The 6,349-nt window shown below is 42.6% G+C and overlaps 1 long non-coding RNA gene and 2 other non-coding genes across 3 annotated transcripts; 1 reads left to right on the top strand and 2 right to left on the bottom strand.

The window, feature by feature from the left end:
• Positions 1 to 881: 881 nt before the first annotated feature.
• On the top strand, positions 882 to 3,787 carry LOC139399255 (uncharacterized). The gene is made up of 3 exons (XR_011631950.1): positions 882 to 945; positions 2,990 to 3,204; positions 3,621 to 3,787. It is a non-coding gene; the product is annotated as an uncharacterized lncRNA (long non-coding RNA).
• Positions 1,375 to 1,446, bottom strand: trnah-gug (transfer RNA histidin (anticodon GUG)). The gene has a single exon. It is a non-coding gene; the product is annotated as a tRNA-His (tRNA).
• Positions 2,047 to 2,118, bottom strand: trnah-gug (transfer RNA histidin (anticodon GUG)). The gene has a single exon. It is a non-coding gene; the product is annotated as a tRNA-His (tRNA).
• Positions 3,788 to 6,349: the final 2,562 nt, after the last annotated feature.

The following is a 6,349-nucleotide window of genomic DNA, read 5'->3' as shown; positions in this document are numbered from 1 at the left end:
TTACTGAAAATAAACGCAGCTGACAGTGAGAGGACGTTTATTTTTTTGCTGAGTTTATATGTTAGTTGGTGGTGTGTAATAGTGGTATATAGATGGTGGAGTGTAATAGTGGTATATAGTTGGTGGTATGTAATAGTGGTATATAGTTGGTGGTGTGTAATAGTGGTATATAGTTGGTGGTATGTAATAGTGGTATATAGTTGGTGGTATGTAATAGTGGTATATAGTTGGTGGTATGTAATAGTGGTATATAGATGGTAGTGTGTAATAGTGGTATATAGATGTTAGTTGGTGGTGTGTAATAGTGGTATATAGATGGTGGTGTGTAATAGTGGTATATAGATGGTGGTGTGTAATAGTGGTATATAGTTGGTGGTGTGTAATAGTGGTATAAAGATGGTGGTATGTAATAGTGGTATATAGATGTTAGATGGTGGTGCAATTATTTAATTTCCCCCTTCGTGGTTAGAGCGTCGGGCCAGTAACCGAAAGGTTGCTGGATCGAATCCCAGAGCTGACAAGCTAAAAATCTGTCGTTCTGTCCCAGAGCAAGGCAGTTAACCCACTGTTCCCCTGGCACCAAAGACGTGGATGTCGATTAAGGCAGCCACCCCCCCCCTTTCTGATTCAGAAGGGTTGGGTTACATGCGGAAGACACATTTCAGTTGAAGACACTCAGTTGTACAACTGACTAGGTATCCCCATTTCCCTTTCCTTTTTCGTTTTTGTATCACATAATGTAACGTGATTGAATACAAGCAAACTGACAGTAGGTGGCGACATGCACAAACAAAATGTGCAAACGCCTTGATACCAAAACAGAAGAAGAACCTTACCGCTCTTTTTTTTCTAAAGGGGGCACGGCGTGTGTCACGTTGCGTGGGACAGTCAGGAACACATTCACAACAATGTGGCAGAATCTTTGGAATTGGAAGTAACAGTCCTGTGAGTCCAAATGTTTACACTCTTATGTTGCTAAATTTGATGGGAAATACAACACACATGACAAAATTGCAATTGAGCGTTCAGTAGCTTGCTATAGCTAATGTTAGTTGTCTTGATTTAGCTAACGTAGCCCATTCGACACTTTACTAGTTAAATACACAGGTAGCTGTTGACTAACTAACCTGACGTATTGGTTTAATTTGTCTGTTCCGCTTGAATTGTCCATGTCTTTCTTGTTAACTAGCTAACGTAACGTTACGTAGCTGAAGTGATACAGTTTTTGTCTCTTTCCTTGTGCAACACGATGTGTAACGTTCGCTAATTAGTCAACCTCCGAAAGGGCTTATTAATGTCAAAATGAGTTAGCTCTCAGTTTATCTATCTAATCCAAAAAAAGAGCCCTTATGCCGTGACATTGTGAATTCGCAATGCCGTGACCCGGATTCGAACCGGGGTTGCTGCGGCCACAACGCAGAGTACTAACCACTATACGATCACGGCGAGCTACCAGGGCTGTGTGGAAGGAGGGGATTCTGGGCTACTCAAACGTGCACATATGTCTACGCAGTGACGTAAACACGCCCGCTAAGCGGTTTCTCTTTTTTTTTCTTCTTCAAAAGCTCGTTCACGGATGTTTAGGAACAGGTATAATTTGCTTGTTTGTTAATTAGCCAGTTCAAATCAATCAATGGAATTTTGAAAGATTAGGATGAACAGTGTCGGAGTCCGCAGTATGTATGTATGAGATGGGATGTATAATCATTATGGACAGTAACGTTTTGTGTATACAGTGTATATAGTGTATCTGAAGAATACGTGGATATAATAGTATATGTAACGTTACAGCAATAGTTGAATAGGATGGCCTTGACTATAATACAGTGTATATTCATGTGAAACGGGTACAACGGTATGTAAACATTATTACATTGACCAGTGGTCCATGTACAAAGGCCTGCAGCCACTACGGTGCAGGGTTGATTAACCGGCTAGTGACAGTGATTAAGTTTAGCTAAACAAACATTTTCGTTTTAGCCAGACTATAGTTATTCCAGGGAGGGGAAAAAAAGAGCCCATTTGCCGTGACATTGTGTATCGCAATGCCGTGACCCGGATTCGAACCGGGGTTGCTGCGGCCACAACGCAGAGTACTAACCACTATACGATCACGGCGAGCTACCAGGGCTGTGCGCTAAGAAGGAGGAAATAGATTTTTAACTGAAGCCTGCAGTGACGTGGACAAGCGCAACCATTTCATTTGCATGCAAGTATTCACATTAATTGTCCAAGCCGTTGTAATATTTCACTCAATGTAATTGATTTAGTTTTGAGATGTATATAATCTAATATTTGCATAGCTAACGTTAGCTAGTACTAGCGAAATATATATTTACATTTTATTTGTTTATTTAATCTCTATTTTATCATGGAGTCATAGTGAGACCAATATCTATTTCACAGATTAGCGCTAAATTACAGAAATACCCAACACACATCAGAATACAAATGAAACGCAATCAGAAAGAAAAACATGCTCATAAATGAACATATTCATCAGTAATAAGGTCCGCTTTCTGAATTGACCTACCAAAACATCCAATTGAAGAACCACTAACAACTAAAAGGAGTTTTAACTAACTCAATCGAGACTGAAGGAATTTCCACTTAAACATCCCTGGGACTGGGGTGTGGTTTTACATGCAGCCTGGTTGAGAACCAGTTGAAGAAAGCCTCTGAATTAGCAGTGAGTGATCAACACTATCAAAGTCTTTTGACAGGTCAATTAGAGGGCAGAACAATGTTGCCTTTATCCATACAATTAACACACAATTTACATATTTCATATCAACACTAGCGTATGGTGTGTGTGTGTGTGTATATATATATATATATATTACCCATGTTGTATGCCAAGTGTGTGTGTGTGTATATATATATATACCAACGTTTGTTGTGTGTGTGTATATATAATTACCCATGTTTGTTGTATGCCAAATAGCTGTTTTTATAGTAGTTTGAATGGCTAACAGTGGCTTTTTCTCAGGAGGATACTCCAGAGCTGTGATAATGAATGGAAAACTCATCCCCCATACTCCACTGGCTGTGGACTTCTGGCAGGTCAGGAAGTGTCCGCATGTCCGCCTGTTCTTCCTGTCCCATATGCACAGTGACCATACCGTGAGCCTGACCTCGACCTGGGCCAACAGACCAATCTACTGTTCACCGGTTACTGCCACGCTGCTCAAACTCAAACTACAGGTGTGAAAGACAAAGTATCAATTGTATTCTACATTAAACACACGGCAACATGAGGAATGTAGATATGGGATAATTGTTTAAACTATTCTTGCTTGCCATTACCAATTCTTGAGCTAGCTTTTGAAATATGAATGACTGTATACACCATAGCGTCAGTGGAGGCTGGTGAAGGGAGGACGGCTCATAGTAATAGCTGGAATGGAGCGATGGAATGGAGCGACTGAGACCATGTATTTGATCCCATTCCACCAATTCCGCTCCAGCAATTACCATGAGCCCGTCCTCCCCAATTAAGGTGCCACCAACCACCCTCTGCGTAGCATCTACTTTTTTAATTTGCAAAAGTGTTGATTAGCTTTTAGGTGCTCTATACTTCAGTTTGTGATAAGGCCTCCTCTCCTCTTCCCTGTGTTCAGGTCAGAGAGAGATGGATCCATCCTCTAGAGGTGGGCGAACCCAACATGTTGCCTCTGGATGATATAGGCAAGGAGAGGTTGACCGTCACTCTCATGGATGCTAACCACTGTCCAGGGGCGGTCATGTTCCTGTTCCAAGGATACTTTGGCACCATACTGTATACTGGTGACTATTCCACACACTATACTCTACACTGGTGACTATTCTACACACCATACTGTACATACTACACTGTACTTCACAGTCTCTCTCTCTAACTAGTCAACTTTGGCATTTAGCCAGCCAATGAAGTGACACACAGATTGTACAATATTAGGAGGCAATATATATATATATATATATATATCTCAGCAAAAAAAGAAACGTCCTCTCACTGTCAGCTGCGTTTATTTTCAGCAAACTTAACATGTAAATATTTGTATGAACATAAGATTCAACAACTGAGAGACAAACTGAACAAGTTTCACAGACATGTGACCAACAGAAATGTAATAATGTGTCCCTGAACAAAGGGGGGGGGGGGTCAAAATCAAAAGTAACAGTCAGTATCTGGTGTGGCCACCAGCTGCATTAAGTACTGCAGTGCATCTCCTGCTCATGGACTGCACCAGATTTGCCAGTTCTTGCTGTGATATGTCACCCCACTCTTCCGCCAAGGCACCTGCAAGTTCCCGGACATTTCTGGGGGGAATGGCCCTAGCCCCACCCTCTGATCCAACAGGTCCCAGACGTGCTCAATGGGATTGAGATCCGGGCTCTTCGCTGGCCATGGAGGAACACTGACATTCCTGTCTTGCAGGAAATCACACACAGAACGAGCAGCATGGCTGGTGGCATTGTCATGCTGGAGGGTCATGTCAGGATGAGCCTGCAGGAAGGGTACCACATGAGGGTGGAGGATGTCTTCCCTGTAACGCACAGCGTTGAGATTGCCTGCAATGCTCAACAAGCTCAGTCCGATGATGCTGTGACACACCGCCCCAGACCATGATGGACCCTCCACCTCCAAATCGATCCCGCTCCAGAGTACAGTCCTCGGTGAAACGCTCCTTCCTTCGACAAGAAATGCAAATCCGACCATCACCCCTGGTGAGACGAAAACTCGTCTTGTCAGTGAAGTGCACTTTTTGCCAGTCCTGTCTGGTCCAGCGACGGTGGGTTTGTGCCCATAGGCAACGTTGTTGCCAGTGATGTCTGGTGAGGACCTGCCTTACAACAGGCCTACAAGCCCTCAGTCCAGCCTATTGAGGACAGTCTGAGCACTGATAGAGGGATTGTGCGTTCCTGGTGTAACTCGGGCAGTTGTTGTTGCCATCCTGTATCTGTCCCGCAGGTGTGATGTTCGGATGTACCGATCCTGTGCAGGTGTTGTTACACGTGGTCTGCCACTGCGAGGACGATCAGCTGTCCGCCCTGTTTCCCTGTTGCGCTGTCTTAGGCGTCTCACAGTACAGACAATGCAATTTATTGCCCTGGCCACATCTGCAGTCTTCATGCCTCCTTGCAGCATGCCTGTTCACACAGATGAGCAGGGACCCTGGGCATCTTTCTTTTGGTGTAGAAAGGATCAGTACAAAGGCCTCTTTAGTGTCCTAAGTTTAATTGCCTACCGTCTGTAAGCTGTTAGTGTCTTAACGAACGTTCCATAGGTGCATGTTCATTAATTGTTTGTTTCATTAACAAGCATGGGAAGCAGTGTTTAAACCCTTTACAATGAAGATTTGTGAAGTTATTTGGATTTTTACGATTTTTACGGCAAGAAGAAAGCCATTTCTTAAAGATATCCATAAAAAGTGTTGTTTAAAGTTTGCCACAAGCCACCTGGGAGACACACCAAACATGTGGAAGAAGGTGCTCTGGTCAGATGAAACCAAAATGGAACTTTTTGGCAACAATGCAAAACGTTATGTTTGGCGTAAAAGCAACACAGCTGAACACACCATCCCCACTGTCAAACATGGTGGTGGCAGCATCATGGTTTGGGCCTGCTTTTCTTCAGCAGGGACAGGGAAGATGGTTAAAATTGATGGGAAGATGGATGGAGCCAAATACAGGACCATTCTGGAAGAAAACCTGATGGAGTCTGCAAAAGACCTGAGACTGGGACGGAGATTTGTCTTCCAACAAGACAATGATCCAAAACATAAAGCAAAATCTACAATGGAATGGTTCAAAAATAAACATATCCAGGTGTTAGAATGGCCAAGTCAAAGTCCAGACCTGAATCCAATCGAGAATCTGTGGAAAGAACTGAAAACTGCTGTTCACAAATGCTCTCCATCCAACCTCACTGAGCTTGAGCTGTTTTGCAAGGAGGAATGGGAAAAAATTTCAGTCTCTCGATGTGCAAAACTGATAGAGACATACCCCAAGCGACTTACAGCTGTAATCGCAGCAAAAGGTGGCGCTACAAAGTATTAACTTAAGGGGGCTGAATAATTTTGCACGCCCAATTTTTTGGTTTTTGATTTGTTAAAAAAGTTTGAAATATCCAATAAATGTCGTTCCACTTCATGATTGTGTCCCACTTGTTGTTGATTCTTCACAAAAAAATACAGTTTTATATCTTTATGTTTGAAGCCTGAAATGTGGCAAAAGGTCGCAAAGTTCAAGGGGGCCGAATACTTTCGCAAGGCACTGTATGTATATATATATATATATATATATATATATATATATATAGTGTGTGTGTGATTATATATGTGTGTGTGTGTGTGTGTGTGTGTGT

Source organism: Oncorhynchus clarkii, unplaced genomic scaffold (assembly GCF_045791955.1).
Source record: "Oncorhynchus clarkii lewisi isolate Uvic-CL-2024 unplaced genomic scaffold, UVic_Ocla_1.0 unplaced_contig_2968_pilon_pilon, whole genome shotgun sequence".
In the NCBI taxonomy this organism is placed as follows: domain Eukaryota; kingdom Metazoa; phylum Chordata; class Actinopteri; order Salmoniformes; family Salmonidae; genus Oncorhynchus; species Oncorhynchus clarkii.
The sequence above is the reverse complement of the archived record's forward strand: the minus strand, read 5'-3'. Positions and strand labels throughout refer to the sequence as shown.